Source organism: Caretta caretta, chromosome 6 (assembly GCF_965140235.1).
Source record: "Caretta caretta isolate rCarCar2 chromosome 6, rCarCar1.hap1, whole genome shotgun sequence".
NCBI lineage: Eukaryota > Metazoa > Chordata > Testudines > Cheloniidae > Caretta > Caretta caretta.
This window is the reverse complement of record NC_134211.1, coordinates 95,347,175-95,364,523: the sequence shown is the minus strand read 5'-3', so window position 1 is coordinate 95,364,523 and position 17,349 is coordinate 95,347,175.

Genomic DNA, 17,349 nt, shown 5'->3' with positions numbered 1-17,349 from the left:
TTTCCCTTCATCCACAGAGCCAGTTATCTCGTCATAGAAGGCAATTAGATTAGTCAGGCATGACTTGCCCTTGGTGAATCCATGCTGACTGTTCCTGATCACTTTCCTCTAAGTGCTTCAGAATTGATTCCTTGAGGACCTGCTCCATGATTTTTCCAGGGACTGAGGTAAGGCTGACTGGCCTGTAGTTCCCAGGATCCTCCTTCTTCCCTTTTTTAAAGATGGGCACTACATTACCCTTTTTCCAGTCATCTGGGACCTCCCCCGATCGCCTTGAGTTCGCCTTCCCCTTTCTCACTTCCCCCACCAAAAGGGAAATCACAGTTACACCTGGCCAGAGGGCCAAGTCATGAAGCAGCCATACTGTGACTCTGAGCAAGACATAGAGGCAATGATGAAAGAGAAGAAAGGTGCTGAACCAGATGGAACTAATCCCCAGAACTGCCAGAAGGAGGTGCCACTCAGTGGTGAGTTGAGCATCCTGTGACAGTGTCCTAAAGTCTTTCATGGGGGTTGAATCCTCTTACCTCTGGATGTATCTGAATCCTCATTACTCAGCAAGTCAGTGGGTGAAATTCTGGCCTCATTGAAGTCCATGATAATTTTGCCATTAATTTTAATGCATCCAGCATTTCATCTGTTTATTAATAATAATAATAATTTAACATTCTATAGCACTATCCATCTGAGGAACTCAAAGCACTTTCTAAAAACATTAATTTGACCTCGTAAGCCACCTTATGGGGTAGGTCAGTGATTCCCATTTTACAAATGGAACATCTATGGCCCAAGTGAGTTGTCCAAAGTCTCACAGGAAGTCTGAGCCAGAACCAGGAAAGGAGACTAGAGCTCCTGCATCCCACTTCACACCATCCTTAATAACAAAGCAATAGTAGTAATTAATAATATGTGGAAGGCAGCCATCAGCCAATGAGACAAGTGCAATCACCAGATTGTAGTTAGTAGTAGTGACTACCATCTAAAAACTGTTTACCAGAACAGAATCCACCCCGGAGATAGACAGCTTGAGAGAGAATCTATTTCTGTTAATTATTTCTCACCTGAAGACTCAGCCACCTTGAAGACATAAAAAGAAAAGGAGTACTTGTGGCACCTTAGACTAACCAATTTATTTGAGCATAAGCTTTCGTGAGCTACAGCTCACTTCAGCTGTAGCTCACGAAAGCTTATGCTCAAATTGGTTAGTTTCTAAGGTGCCACAAGTACTCCTTTTCTTTTTGCGAATACAGACTAACACGGCTGTTACTCTGAAACTTGAAGACATAGTAATTTCCATGGCAGCCAATTGTGATATCCCAGAGGAATGTGACTATGGGAGAGGAGGAGTAGATGCGGATGAACTCTTATGAGACAGATTCTGTTTCTGTATGCATTTCTTCAGTAGCCAAGAGGAGAGAAACACCAGAAAACATAGGAGTTACAAACTGAATGGTTTCTATGCAGAATTTTTTTCAGAAACTTCCATGAGAAATCCTTTGCCATTTTAAATAATAAAAAAATATTTTTTTAATATACACTATTCAGTGACAGACAGTTTTGATGGGAGTATAATCCTAGCCTCTTTCTAAGTGTCTCCTGAGAACAGCTCCCTTAATTCAGTCAGTCTCTCTTCCCTACTGGTCAATATGTAAGTCAGACAGCCAAATGCAGGAAATATTATGACACCAAATTTCCTTATACAGATGTCATTCCATTTTTATTTTGATGTCATAAATAAATGATAAAAAAAGCATTAAATAGGCAGCAAATTTCATGCAGTCCCATCTGAGGGATAACTCACTCACCTTTGTATCATTAACTGCTGTGGAAAATCTAGTTCTCCGGCTGCTTGAAGATTATTATTAGTGTTTTATTAGGTTTCTTGGTTGTGCAGTATATTACAGTATAAAAAGACACAAATGCTATAAATTTTTGGGGTAGACGGGAAATCATCCTTGGCTCCCTCCAACCTTAATAAGGAACAGTAACAGAAAAGGGAAGTTTGCAATTCCACTAAAGCCCATCTGATGAATTCCACATGTAGACCATGTTCAGAAAACATGACATTTGTTTTATTTTTGTCCACAAAAAATTAAGCACTAAGATTATTGAATATGTTTATTCTTGTATTTGGAAGATTATCTAACAAGGGTAAAATTGTGTGACGTGCAGGGATGAAAATAACCACTTGTTGCCTTGGTCCACAGTACCTGGAAAACATTAGCTTCCTATCTGGGGAAAAGATTAATGGACACTAGGCTTAAGTTATAGGGAGACCATATGCAGAGGTGGACACATTTTAGTTTTGGTAGTTTTACTGGACAAATTTTAATTCAAATGCGAAAAAAGTAAATATAACAGACCAATCAATATTGCTCGTGGTATAGAATGAACATGAAACAACTAGAGAACACTATTTCAAGAGGGAGTGATACACACCCGTCAAAAATTAGCAACGCTGGCTACATTCATATTTAAACTACTCTGAAATCAGTGGCTTTTTTTAAATAACATAAACCCTTTGGATTATTTCCAAGAAGCAAATACACAACGGCTCTAAAATTGTGGTGAAAGAATATACTGGTCCACAGAGCACTTCCAGATTGTCTGTGTTGTATCTTATGTCCCAGTGATGTAATGTTTATCATTCTTTGAGTAGTGATACTTCCTCCCAGTCACAACTCAATTCGAGATTATTCAGGGCTTGTCTAGCTACCCACAGTGCAACGCTCCGGAAGTCGACTCTAGCCTCGGTACTGTGGAAACACTCCGCCGAGTTAATGCACTTAGAGCATTTTCTGTGGGGACACACACTCGAATATATAAAACCGATTTCTAAAAAACCGACTTCTATAAATTTGACCTAATTTCGTAGTGTAGACATACCCACAGAGTACTCAGGAAATTAATCTGAATTAATTAAAGGTGCAAATTTAAAATGGATTTGTTACATTACATTGAACCTATGTGTGGATACTCATTCAGAATTAAAGTGGCCTTAAATTGTTTAGTTAAATTCCCATTGGAATTAAGATAAACCAAATCAAAGCTTCTTTAACTGTGAATGAGAATGTCCACACAGGAGTTTGATGTAGTTTAACTAATCCACTTTACATCTGTACCTTTAGTTAATTTGGATTAATTTCCTGAGTGTCCCCTGTGTAGACAAACCCTTATTTTTTCAATACTAGTTTCCAAAGATTTATTCAACCATCTGCTCAATAAACTCCCTAAGGATACACAGGAAAAATCCACACAAACACACCCCGGGAGCCCCGACCAGGGGTATTCTATCTGCTTCCCAAGATCCATAAACCTGGGAATCCTGGACGCCTCATCATCTCAGGCATTGGCACTCTTACAGCAGGATTATCTGGCTATTTGGACTCTCTCCTCAGACCCTACGCTACTAGCACTCCTAGCTATCTTCAAGACACCACTGACTTCCTGAGGAAACTACAATGCATTGGTGATCTTCCAGAAAGCACCATTGTGGCCACCATGGATTTAGAAGCTCTTTACACCAATATTCCACATGAGGATGGATTTACAAGCTGTCAGGAACAGTATCCCTGATGAGGCTACAGCACACCTGGTGGCTGAGATTTGACTTTGTCCTCAGCCACAAGCATTTCGTATTTGGGGATGATTTATACCTTCAAGTCAGCGGCACTGCTATGGATACCCGCATGGCCCCACAATATGCCAACATTTTTATGGCTGACTTAGAACAACGCTTCCTCAGCTCTCGGCCCCTAGCTCCCCTCCTCTACTTGCACTACATTCATGTCATCTTCATCTGGACCTACAGGAAGGAGGCTCTTGAAGAATTCCACCAGGACTTCAACAACTTCCACCCCACCACAGAATCATAGAATATCAGGGTTGGAAGGGACCCCTGAAGGTCATCTAGTCCAACCCCCTGCTCAAAGCAGGACCAATTCCCAATTAAATCATCCCAGCCAGGGCTTTGTCAAGCCTGACCTTAAGAACCTCTAAGGAAGGAGATTCTACCACCTCCCTAGGTAATGCATTCCAGTGTTTCACCACCCTCTAAGTGAAAAAGTTTTTCCTAATATCCAATCTAAACCTCCCCCACTGCAACTTGAGACCATTACTCCTCGTTCTGTCATCTGCTACCATTGAGAACAGTCTAGAGCCATCCTCTTCAGAACCCCCTTTCAGGTAGTTGAAAGCAGCTATCAAATCCCCCCTCATTCTTCTCTTCTGCAGGCTAAACAATCCCAGCTCCCTCAGTCTCTCCTCATAAGTCATGTGTTCTAGACCCCTAATCATTTTTGTTGCCCTTCGCTGGACTCTCTCCAATTTATCCACATCCTTCTTGTAGTGTGGGGCCCAAAACTGGACACAGTACTCCAGATGAGGCCTCACCAATGTTGAATAGAGGGGAACGATCACGTCCCTCGATCTGCTCGCTATGCCCCTACTTATACGTCCCAAAATGCCATTGGCCTTCTTGGCAACAAGGGCACACTGCTGACTCATATCCAGCTTCTCGTCCACTGTCACCCCTAGGTCCTTTTCCGCAGAACTGCTGCCTAGCCATTCGGTCCCTAGTCTGTAGCGGTGCATTGGATTCTTCCATCCTAAGTGCAGGACCCTGCACTTATCCTTATTGAACCTCATCAGATTTCTTTTGGCCCAATCCTCCAATTTGTCTAGGTCCCTCTGTATCCTATCCCTCCCCTCCAGCGTATCTACCACTCCTCCCAGTTTAGTATCAGCAAATTTGCTGAGTGCAATCCACACCATCCTCCAGATCATTTATGAAGATATTGAACAAAACCGGCCCCAGGACCGACCCTTGGGGCACTCCACTTGATACCGGCTGCCAACTAGACATGGAGCCATTGATTACTACCCGTTGAGCCCGACAATCTAGCCAGCTTTCTACCCACCTTATAGTGCATTCATCCAGCCTGTAGTTCTTTAACTTGCTGACAAGAATACTGTGGGAGACAGTGTCAAAAGCTTTGCTAAAGTCAAGAAACAATACATCCACTGCTTTCCCTTCATCCACAGAACCAGTAATCTCATCATAGAAGGTGATTAGATTAGTCAGGCATGACCTTCCCTTGGTGAATCCATGCTGACTGTTCCTGATCACTTTCCTTTCATGTAAGTGCTTCAGGATTGATTCTTTGAGGACCTGCTCCATGATTTTTCCAGGGACTGAGGTGAGGCTGACTGGCCTGTAGTTCCCTGGATCATCCTCCTTCCCTTTTTTAAAGATTGGCACTACATTAGCCTTTTTCCAGTCATCCGGGACTTCCCCCGTTCGCCACGAGTTTTCAAAGATAATGGCCAATGGCTCTGCAATCACAGCCGCCAATTCCTTCAGTACTCTCGGATGCAACTCGTCCAGCCCCATGGACTTGTGCACGTCCAGCTTTTCTAAATAGTCCCTAACCACCTCTATCTCCACAGAGGGCTGGCCATCTCTTCCCCATTTTGTGATGCCCAGCGCAGCAGTCTGCCATCAACCTCAGTCTGTACCAGTCCACACAAGAGATCCATTTCCTGGATACTACTGTGCAAATAAGGGATGGACACATAAATACCACCCTATACTGTAAACCTACTGACCGCGATACTTACATGCCTCCTAGCTTTCATCCAGAATACATCACATGATCCATCATCTACAGCAAAGCCCTAAGATACAACCACATTTGCTCCAAACCCTCAGACAGGGACAGACACTCTTTCAAGCATTCTTGAAACTACAGTACCCACCTGGGGAAGTGAAGAAACAGATTCAAAGAGCTGGAAGGGTACCCAGAAGTCACCTACTACAAGACACGTCCAACAAAGAAAGTAACAGAACGCCACTGGCCATCACCTACAGTCCCCACCTAAAGCCTCTCCAGAACATCATTAAGGATCTACAACTTATCCTGGAAGATTCCTTATTCTCACAAACCTTGGGAGGCAGACCAGTCCTCGCTTACAGACAGCCCCACAACCTGAGGCAAATACTCACCAGCAACCACACACTACACAACAGAAACACCAACCCAGGAACCACCCCCTGCAACAAACCCTGTTGCTAACTCTGACAACATATCTATTCAAGTGACACCATCACAGGACCTAACCACATCAGCCACACCATAAGACACTCGTTCACTTGCACATCCACTAATGTGATATATGCCATCATTTGCCAGCAATGCCCCTCTGCCATGTACATTAGCCAAACTAGACAGTCTCTACACAAAAGAATAAATGGACACAAAGCAGACGTCAAGAATTATAACATTCAAAAACCAGTGGGAAAGCATTTTAACCTCCCTGGACACTCAATTTCAGACTTAAAAGTGGCCATCCTTCGACCAAAAAAAACCTTCAAAAACAGACTTCAACGAGAAACTGAAGAGCTGGAAATCATTTGCAAACTTGACACCATCAAATTAGGCCTGAATAAAGACTGGGAATGGCTGGGTCACTACAAGAAGTAATCTCCCATCAACTGAGTATGGGTCATCCGCCCGGACGGAATTGGCATCGTTAGCACTACAAAAAGTAATTTTTACTCTGACATTCACACCTTGTCAACTGTTGGGAATGGGACACAGCCACCCTGACTGAATCATTGACCCCCCCCCCCCCCACCTGCTAAGGCAACTCCCATCTTTTCTTGTGTTGTATATTTATGCCTGCCTACTGTAATTTTCACTCCATACATCTGAAGAAGTGGGTCATAGCCCACAAAAGCTTATGCTCTAATAAATTTGTTGGTCTTTAAGGTGCCACAAGAATCAAGTTTTTTTTTTTTATACCTACACAACAAATGTGTACCTTTGTTAGCCATTAAGATTAGGACATTGGGCCTGTTAGCAATGCGAGGAGCTTCACTCCTAATAAATGTAAACTCTTACATCTACTAAGGAGAAGCAATGTGACACATACTTTATGGAGATGGGCATTTTTACTTGCAGTTGTATTAAAGTGAGTTGTATTTTCATCTTGTTTCCTTAATAAATCCCATTTCTCATTTAAACAAGCACAATAGTTGTCACAAGAAAAGTGTGACAAAGAGGGGATCTGACTCTCAAGGAATCCTGTATTAAGTAGTATACAGTTTTGAAAAACTATTGAGTAACACATCCACCACTGTATCAAAGAGCACTCATCATTCATTCTCATTCAGCTGAGAACAGTCAGTTTTAATGCATTTGTCAATGCCTCCTTTCTTCCTGCCAGCTGCAGCCTTCTTAAATTTGATCACCAACCATGGAAAGCCAAATTTTACAAAATAGGCACCCAAGTTGTGTTTGTCGGTTCACTGGGACATGCATATCCACTAATCCAGCATATAATTAGTAGGGCAGATTGACAAATACCAAGCCTGCCCGTAGGTAGGAAAAAAATCACTTATACATGTACTAGCTCATACATGAGAACTCTCTAAATGAAGTTGAAAAGTTTCATTCTCTTGTACAAGGTGCCTCCTGAGCATGTGTGGTCTTTGACCCCTGTTACTTAATGGGGCTACTCCATCAAGAGTCTCTGTATCTTATATACAGAAAGAAAACTTTGCTTAAATTTTGATGTCACATAAGCCACTGGCTAACTTTAGAGAGATTTAGGCATTTTAGGCAACACTGACTCCAGCATAAGTATAATTTTACCCTCTAACAATTTTTCCTTTTCTCATCTCTGATCTATTGTTTACTATATGTGTAAACTTGTGTGCCATCAACCTTAAATTATTCAAGCCTTGTTTAACCAAGATGCAATGTTTGTGTAGAACTCTTTCGCCATCCAATTCTTAAAGCTGCAGGCAAAGATTCACTTTGTATCTGTATATCTCCTAAACATAGGACTGTAAGAATTGTATCTTTTTGAACCAGCAAAGAATATCTGTTATCATACAACGTAAGAAAACTGTTGGTATCTTTGTCAGTGGTTTTGCTACTCATCTGTTGGAAGTTCTGCCTATTCCAGTAAGTATTTACCAAATGGGACATTATGGACCATACCAAAAAAACTGATTTGCTTCCTGTTAATGGTGTCAAAGTTCTGGTTCTTAGGCTAGTAAAAAAGAAACAGGCTTGGCTAGCTGTCCTAAGAATATGCACATGATGGCAAAACAGACACTGTTTCAGCATAAAACAAGGGCTTCTCTAATTTGCATGTTTTTGTGACAATATGGAGCCTGTGGAAAAATTGCCTCAGTCTGCCTTGGAGGACAGCTGGACTGGGTTCCCATGTCTTGGAATCTCACACTTTTTGCATTCTGGGAAAGACAGAATGTGCTCAGCTCCTGGCAAAGAAGGAATGTCAATTTAGTAAAAAGAAAAGGAGTACTTGGCACCTTAGAGACTAACAAATTTATTTGAGCATAAGCTTTCGTGAGCTACAGCTCACCGATGAAGTGAGCTGTAGCTCACAAAAGCTTATGCTCAAATTTCTTAGTCTCTAAGGTGCCACAAGTCCTCCTTTTCTTTTTTGTGAATACAGACTAACATGGCTGCTACTCTGAAACCTGTAATTATTTAGTAGTTTCCCTTCTGGCTGGTCAAAGAAAGGCACTGGTGCTTCAAAGCAGTTGCATCCAATCATCTTTGGCCAAAAATAAAAAAAATAGCAGCTGCTACCAGGGATTGTGAAGGTGGGTGGATGTAAAATGTGGGAAAATTTGGAAGATCCTGAGGAAAGTAGTAATATATCTTATTTCTGAATCAGGAATCTAATGGGTCAGATTCATCCCTAGTGTAACTCTAGTGACCTCAATTAAGTTATGGAAGGGATTGGATTTGAGTTACATGCAGGATGTGACCAATATATATAATGTAGAACAGATTTTTAAGGTCTATGTTCATATGAGACCCCTCTGTGGTTTAGAAGTACCTATTCTAAGGAACTGGAAGGCTCAGGGGATTGATAATGAAATATTGAACCTTTCACCTCTTGATCCCTTTCAAACCTTTCTCAGTTTAATAGCAACCAAAAAATCATTGCTATTTGATGGGTCAGTGACCTAGGATGTTTTGTTTCAAGCCGGTTCCTAATGGCAGGTGTCCACCTCACAATGTACACCAGTGTTTGCAATATAAGCAAAGACACATAGGATTTATTTGACAGGACACAGAACTATACTTTTCACTGAATTACACTTCTAGGACTAAGTCTCATTTGCAGGGCAGCATGGTGAAAGCTTGAACTGTTGACCATGTGTCATAAATATAAAGGGAAGGCTAACCACTTTTAAATCCCTCCTGGACAGAGGAAAAAACCCTTTCACCTGTAAAGGGTTATGAAGCTAAAGATAACCTTGCTGGCACCTGACCAAAATGACCAATGAGAAGACAAGATACTTTCAAAGATGGAGGGGGGGCGGTAAAAACAAAGGGTTCTCTCTGTCTGTGTGTTTTTGCCCAGAACAGAGCAGTATGCAGGTTAGAACTCCTGTAAAGGGCTAATAAGCAATCTAGTTAGATATGCGTTAGATTCTGTTTTGTTTAAATGGCTGATAAAATAAGTTGTGCTGAATGGAATGTATATTCCTGTTTTTGTGTCTTTTTGTAACTCAAGGTTTTGCCTAGAGGGATTCTCTATGTTTTGAATCTGATTACCCTGTAAGGTATTTACCATCCTGATTTTACAAAGGTGATTCTTTTATTTTTTCTTCAATTAAAATTCTTCTTTTAAGAACCTGATTGCTTTTTCATTGTTAAGATCCAAGGGTTTGGGTCAGTGCTCACCTATGCAAATTGGTGAGGATTTTTATCAAGCCTTCCCCAGGCAAGGGGGTGTAGGGTTTGGGAGGATTGGGGGGGGGAGGGGGAGACGTTTCCAAGCAGGCTCTTTCCCTGATATATATTTGTTTAGATGCTTGATGGTGGCAGCAATAAAGTCCAAGGGCAAAAGGTAAAATAGTTTGTACCTTGGGGAAGTTTTAACCTAAGCTGGTAAAAATAAGCTTAGGGGGTTTTTCATGCAGGTCCCTACATCTGTACCCTAGAGTTCAGAGTGGGGAAGGAACCTTGACACCATATTCAAACTCTTTTTTTTATGATAGACTTGGAAATCCAGGACTAGCAGTTTGGCACCTTTACTTAAAAATGATCAGGTACTTTATGTGCAAGACATACAGAAAACAACTTCCTCCTGCTACACTTTCAGCACAGCTCTTACTGGTTTGGCCACAGAGAATAGTATTTGATTTAGCTGAAAAACGGATTCCTGGAGTGAAGAAGAATCTCTGTTGCTGCAATGACCTGGACACACAAACATCTGATGGCTGGTCTCTCAAACAAGTTGACAGCTTGATTCTCCTCTCACTTATGCCAGTAGAAATCAGGAGTAACTCTATTGACATCAAAAAAGCTCAAGTGAAGTGATTAGAGAATCATATGTTAGGTTTGCACTAGTTTATAGCTATCAGTTAATAGACCAACATGGAACCAAAATCCTCAAGTTCCACAATATAAAAGGTATTTAAAATATACTCGTTTTCACAGGATCTAATAAAATCAAATCCTACCTAAAGGGGAATATTATATTTCAGCTGAAGAACACTCTGATTTCAACCCTCTAGTAGTTTGCTGTTGACACAGTTCTTTTAGCCTATACCTGGTAAATAATATGACAGATTTTCCTCCCTTTGTGTATTCAAATGAATTTCTTTCCTTTTCCAAACAAGAGACTGCCTTGTACTGCAAACATCATTAATAGTTCAGCATGTGCAAAGTTTCATTACTTATACTCCCAACTCTATACATAAGATAAACCAATATCTGATTGTAGATGCCAAAGAGAAGAGTATGCAAATAAGATATCCGCACACCACTGAAGCAAAGTCTGCAGTTTAATTTTCTCATAGAAACGAAGAATTTGCCTAGAGATAAAATTCAATTTGTGTCTTCTTTTCTCTTTTCATAATTGTGTTCTTGCTCTATTGCTGTATGTATTACCATTATCAAACTACTGTATATTTGATGGTCGCCCGTGGCTATGCAGTGGGCTGTGCTACTAGAAGGCTGAACAGCATCAGGACTACATTAGAGATGGAATGTTTTATTTAAGAACTCAGTTGGTAACTTACTACCATATTTCCCTTTGCAATTTGCTCACCCTAATTGTTAAAACATTTCCTGCTATTTCAGAAGTGCAGAGACTACAAATGCCTGCAGATGAGTCAGAATGGGCCTCTCTGTTAAGGATGCTTTCACTACAATCTTTTGAAAAACTTTATTACACTGCTCAATGCATTTTTATTTGTGTTCTCAAAATGCCAAGCGGCTGAATGAATTAACACAGTAGGTCCAGTCCTTCTAAATAAAACAACTCCTTGTGTATGTTCAGTACAGTGACTAGTGATAGGTAAAACTCAAATGGCTCAGCTGTGGATGTCAGATATGCAATCCAAAATGTAGAGGTTGATATGAATCTCTTAGGTCCACATATTGGGCTGGACAACCTGTGAAAACAGACCATGTCATAAGATTGCCAAAATTTCATCACCTTTGTCGAGTCTTAATTTGAGTTTATAGCCATCACGTATATGACTAGTATCTGACAAAATTACTAGGGTAAAACCTCAGGTCCCACCTGTTATACCTGAACTACACCACTACAATTCTGTATGGCCCCTGACCCTACAGTCCCTTGCTCACAAGAGCAAGCTTTCATCATCTGGATAGTGTCATTGACTTGGCTTCTACTGACTTCAATCAGAACTTAAGTGATAGTGAGCTTTGTGCTCTAAATCTGGACACTTATTGCTAAAGGTTGAGTATCTGCTTATCACTTAAGTTATTAGTTTACTAACATCATTATGTGATTGGATGAAATTTGAGTCTGACTGAAGTATGAGAAAAGAATGAGATATACATAGCTTAGCATAAACATGACTAAGGGGGAATGAGAGAGCCAACTACAAGCATTTGAAGGATGTAAAGACACTGGAGCCAAGAATTGTTTAAAGTGGTCTCAGGGGGAGAACTAAGGGATGACCCTGAGGGGGAAAAAAAAGTAGACTGAATATCAGGAAACATTTCCTAATGATAAGACCTATTAGTTTATTGACTTACCTTCCAAGAATAATAATGGAGGCCCCAGTGCTTAAGCAATTTAAAACTGGATAAGGCAAAGCTCTAGGAAAATGTATTGAATGGAACAATCCTACATATCCAGGGTACAAATGGGAGGGGTTGACTATGATTTAAGAGAGATAAAAAATGGCAAAGGGAAAAGCCTGTGTGTCAATAAGAGCACATGAGCTTCAAGGTACAAAAACCTTTGTGGGAGTAACTTCATTTTAACAGCTGTAATTGGGAAAAAATGTGGATCCTATTACCTAGTTTGCCTCCCACTCCCCTCCCCGTTTTAAAAACATTTTATGAGAAGGGAATAATGAAAGATTTATTCTATAAAGAGCAAGTTCTCTTTAATAACTGTTCTGTGATTCTTGTGGGAATAAGGGAAAAGAAAAAAGTACTGCTACTACCATTCTTTGTTAAAAAGAAGCACCCATGAGAACTCTAGCTTCCAGACATGTGACTAGACCTTTAATGGAGAATAGGCGATCTAACCACATGCATATATTCTGTTTTTGCTGAGAAATGAGGCCTTTTCTAAATCCTACCCCCAAGCCAATACACACCTGCATGTCTTCATTTTTTGCCCCACTTTTAAATCACATGCAAATTCCCAGTATTAGTTTACATATTAAATTCCCTGCAAGGGTGAAAAATAAAAGCACATTCACAAGTAACAACCAAGCCGTAGTTCCTTAATGAATTATGTATTCTGTACAGGATATACTTAGACATGACTTGAATTCCTATTCAGAGTACTGGACTGCATGTAGGAACATGGAATTTACTTATTGCAGGACAGTATTTCAGTCAAGCCAACATTCAGGAAAAGAAGAGGATAAATAGATTTGCTTTAGTTGAGAGGAATTATGAATTTGATACTACAATGAGACATTCTTAAATAATTTTCACACTGTAGGTCAAAATGGTACAAATCTATTCACACATCTCAAATTAAACCTTGTGAAAGCTAATGGGCATATGCATACAGATCAGATTACTGGATGTGCTGATTTCTGCTGGCAAAATGCAAGTATACTCTTATTCCCCTTTTAAATTGCAATTACAAATTCAGATGCTGGATATATAGCTCATGAATATCTACATTTGAATTAACCCACTTTGAAAGATAAGTAACAGGACTACATTGACACATGACAGTCATTTCAAAAACCCACTTATTGAGGATGGTCAGAAGAGGGGCACACTCTAGCAGGCAACACTTTGTGGAAATTTGGGAGGCTAAGAAGAAACTTCAGTGTTTAGAATCTATAGTGATGGGCACAATAGAAAACCCCAGGTAGGTACTGAAAAAAAAATTAGTAAAACAAGAACTCATGCCAAAAAATTAATTGAACTCTGTTAGAATCTCTGTTGTATAAAAAAGTTCCATGGGAAATAAACCAGTGAATTACATGGAGTGTGGGGCATTAGGCTCAGGGTATAAACTCAAAACTGTTGTTTACTTGTTAAATGAAAGCAGAACTGCTAGACTGATGCACAATACATCATGGAAGGGAATTTGTTAGGGTACTTGGGGTGATCTCTTTTTTTAGCAAATCTCTGACTCATATTTGACTATCTGGATTTCGTTAAACAAGTAACAGCTCTATTTTCTATCTTCAAAGAAAGGCTACATTTGCAGTTAAGAGTAAATACAATAATTTAAAATGCAAATAAAATCCTGTGCTTGATTCTGATGAAAATCTTTCCCCTCCATTTTTAACTCATCTTCCTGTCTATCAGCGGATGTAAAACTCCAGCGCGTGGTAGAAGTCCAGCACTCTCAGATTACTATCAGCCTGAGATGATCTTGTGCTGGAATATGCTGCTATTATATGCCTCTAAAATCAATAGCTCCCAGTGAAAATTCGCTGCACATTAAGGTAATGATATACTGGTGTAAGATGTTCAGTACAAGCCAGTGTGTTCTATCAAAGACAAAATTTAGCTCAAGCTACCCATACAAGACTCAGGATCAGTCACCTCCATAAAGCAATGACACTTATTCAATTGGCAGAGGGCTATGGATTTTCACACACACACACACCGGCTCATCTCAAGCTATGAAGTAATGACAATTTATTATCTTTAGGAGTGTGTCTTTTCTAATCTAACACATAAGTGGTAGTAGACCCTTTGTATGAAGAGATTGTTACATGACCTGGGGTTGCAAACAAGATGGCGTATTTCAACCAGTTTCCACTTTCCATTCTATTATTGACACACAAATCAAGCAAGTATCAGCTAATGTGGTGCAGGGAGAGGGGTCCTTTACAGAAGGGAATACTACATGTACTTGAAGGATATAAGCACTCAAGAAATAGATTTATGTTTAGGGCTGTCCAGAGGCCTGGGGAACTAGGAATGATGGGATTAAACTGAGCAAAGGCAAATTAAGGCTGGATATCAGTAAAGGTTTCCTTAACAGATATATTAAGATTGTGGGTATGACACGTTCCCCCCAGAGTGCGACCTGGAACTGGGATACCACTGAGTCCCCCTGACTCACCAGCCTGGGTTCCCTTTACAGTGTACTGCTGTGACCAGCCTGACAGGCCTCTCCCAGGCTCCAGCACACATACAGGTAGGGACTCACCCAGCTGCAGTTACATCACACAGTGTTCTTTAACTAACACCTGCATGGGAAGGCACAGATAAGGCACCTCCCAGTTCCTAAGGCATATACCCCACTGGAGTGTAAACCCAAAATTAAATCATCTTGTGCTGCACAGAGATCTATACATCATAAGCTCATGAAATTCGCCCCTCCCTCAATGTGGAGAAGGATATGCAGCAACTTTCTGCCCCAAGTTATGACTCCCACACACTGGTTTTAGACAAACAAAAATAAGTTTATTAACTACAAAGGATAGATTTTAAGTGATTATAAGGGATAGCGAACAGATCAAAGCAGATTACCTAGTGGGGTATTAGCTGAGAAGCGGTATTCTTACAGCACTTCCTTGTCACCACTCCTAGCATGTTCAAAAGTTTTTTTTTTTCTAAAAATCATGCATGTTACACATTTTTAAAGGATTTAACATCAGTTCCAAATTCTTTGTCATAACCAATAAACTGTGTATTATCAGACTTAACAGCACCAGCAAATTAATGACAGGGAGATGTTCCAAGTATCTTCATCATAACACATTTTCTGTTTAGACAGAGGGGTTTGTTTAATATGAATTGTGTTCAACTTCTTCCTGAACCACAGTATGTGTTCAGATACTGGTCTTTCTTCCCTTTTAGTGTTTTGTCCAGTATTCCCCTCAGTAAAGATTCTCAGTTCATGTATGTCTCTGGAGATTTGGAGAGGTAAAAAAATGTAAAAAGATCTTGCATGATACAGGCTGGCCCCCTATGGAGCTGCATTCCATCTCCACAGCTATGCCAATGCAAAAAATCCCCCCCCCCATACACATGGTTTCTTTGTAATTCTTTCTCTAAGCATTGGGACTTTCCCTACATCCTTCTTCTAGAGGGCTATGATTTTTTAGAAGTTTTTTCTTAGCTGCTTGGTGGATCTTACCTGCCTGAGGAATTGCTTCCTTCTCCCCTTTCTCAGGTGTGTCATTAGCATTTTCACTGACACTCAAGTCTTTAGTAGGATTCTTATCCTGCCTTAAAGAGACAGTTTTCACAAGTACATCAGGAACAGCATTTTGCAAAAGTGGGACCTGGATTGGGATACCCTCTGTCCCCAAGAAGTCTGTTGTATGACTGCTCTTCTCCAGGAGGTCAATTACACAGTTTCCTCTTAAAACCTGAGCCACAGGTTGGGTGCCTGGGAGCACAGATGCCACCCCAGCAAATCTGCCCTGGGCTAACCCACCCCTGTAATCAGTGAGGAGACATTCCTGTATTCCCCCAAATTCCTTCTCAACTTCCTCCTCTGTGCCCCTCCTCTAAAACATACTCCTTTGTGATCTCTAGAGTGGGATCTATCCCCTGCTCTGCTGTGAAGGGCTCACAGCTAACAGCCAGAACAGGCCTCTCACTGGTAGGCACTCCTTCCTCTTTGAATTGGGCTTCCCTCCAGCTACAGAGTCCATAGAATCCTCACCCACCTCAGTGGCCTCTAGGATTCCATCCCCCTCCTCTGGGCTTCCCTCTAGGACATATCTCCCTATGCACCCTAGAGTGAAGTCTGTCCCTGCCTAACTGCAACTATTGGCAGCCAGCAACCTGGACAGTTCTCACTGACATGTAACATGCACCCCTCGCCCCTGGAATAAACACTGCCTTTAGCCATCTGGCACAACCACACCTACCTCTGGTAGCAGACTGTTTTCCACTGCTGCAGAGGAATTAAAGAGACACTCTCCCATTCCTTCAGCAGTTCCTGGGACTTCACCCTTTCCCTCTGGGGTTTCAGCACAATATTCCTCCTTGCTGCCGACAGACCCCTTGACAGACCGAGCTATATTGCAAAAATCATTTCCAGGTAACAATTGTGATGGGTAATCACGTACTGCTGCCACAGTCAATTGAGCTTCTAAATCCTCAGTTTCTATGTGCACTTTAGCCAAAGGCACAGGATTTTGTGACCTCCTACTAACCAAAGCTCTGCCATCTGTCCTGGCAGCATGTCTTTTTCCTGGACAAGGTTTCTCCTGACCACAGAAATTTCTGCTCTTGTATCCCTCCACTGAAGGAGGTACTGTGGAAGAGTTCTTCGCCATTAATTCTGACAGCCTTTATGTGCCTCCTGACTGGCTGTGCAGGGGCTATTTTTACAAACCCTGTATGACAAGCGGCAATTGCCTGAGGTACCTCTGTGCTCTGGGTGGCAACATTTCCATGAGTTGTCTGCTGTGTGTTCCCACTCAGCACAGGGCATTCATTCCTCAGGTGCTGAGTGGAATTATAGTGATAGCACCTTCTGGGCTCTTCTGTTTTGACTTGGTGAGGTAAGCGTCCAGCCTCCCATCCACCCTCCTTCTTCCCAGGGGTGAAATGGGAAACTTACTTCCCATGAAACTTAAACCCCTTTGCCTGCAATTTATTTCTAATAGATGCTTGGGTTTGTTCAAATTGATCAGCTAGAGTAGCAAGTTTCATCATCAGCTTTCACCTTTTTATCCCATAAACACTATTTTACATCATCACTACATATACTCAGGAAATGTTCCTGATTAACAAGATCACACATTTCTTCAAGGCTTGTTAACACCTTTCCCCCTTACCCACTTATCCATCAAATTTCTCATCTGGTTTACATATGCCACATTACTCATCCCAGCACTCCTCTTAAGGCTTCTAAATTTTACTCTAGGTT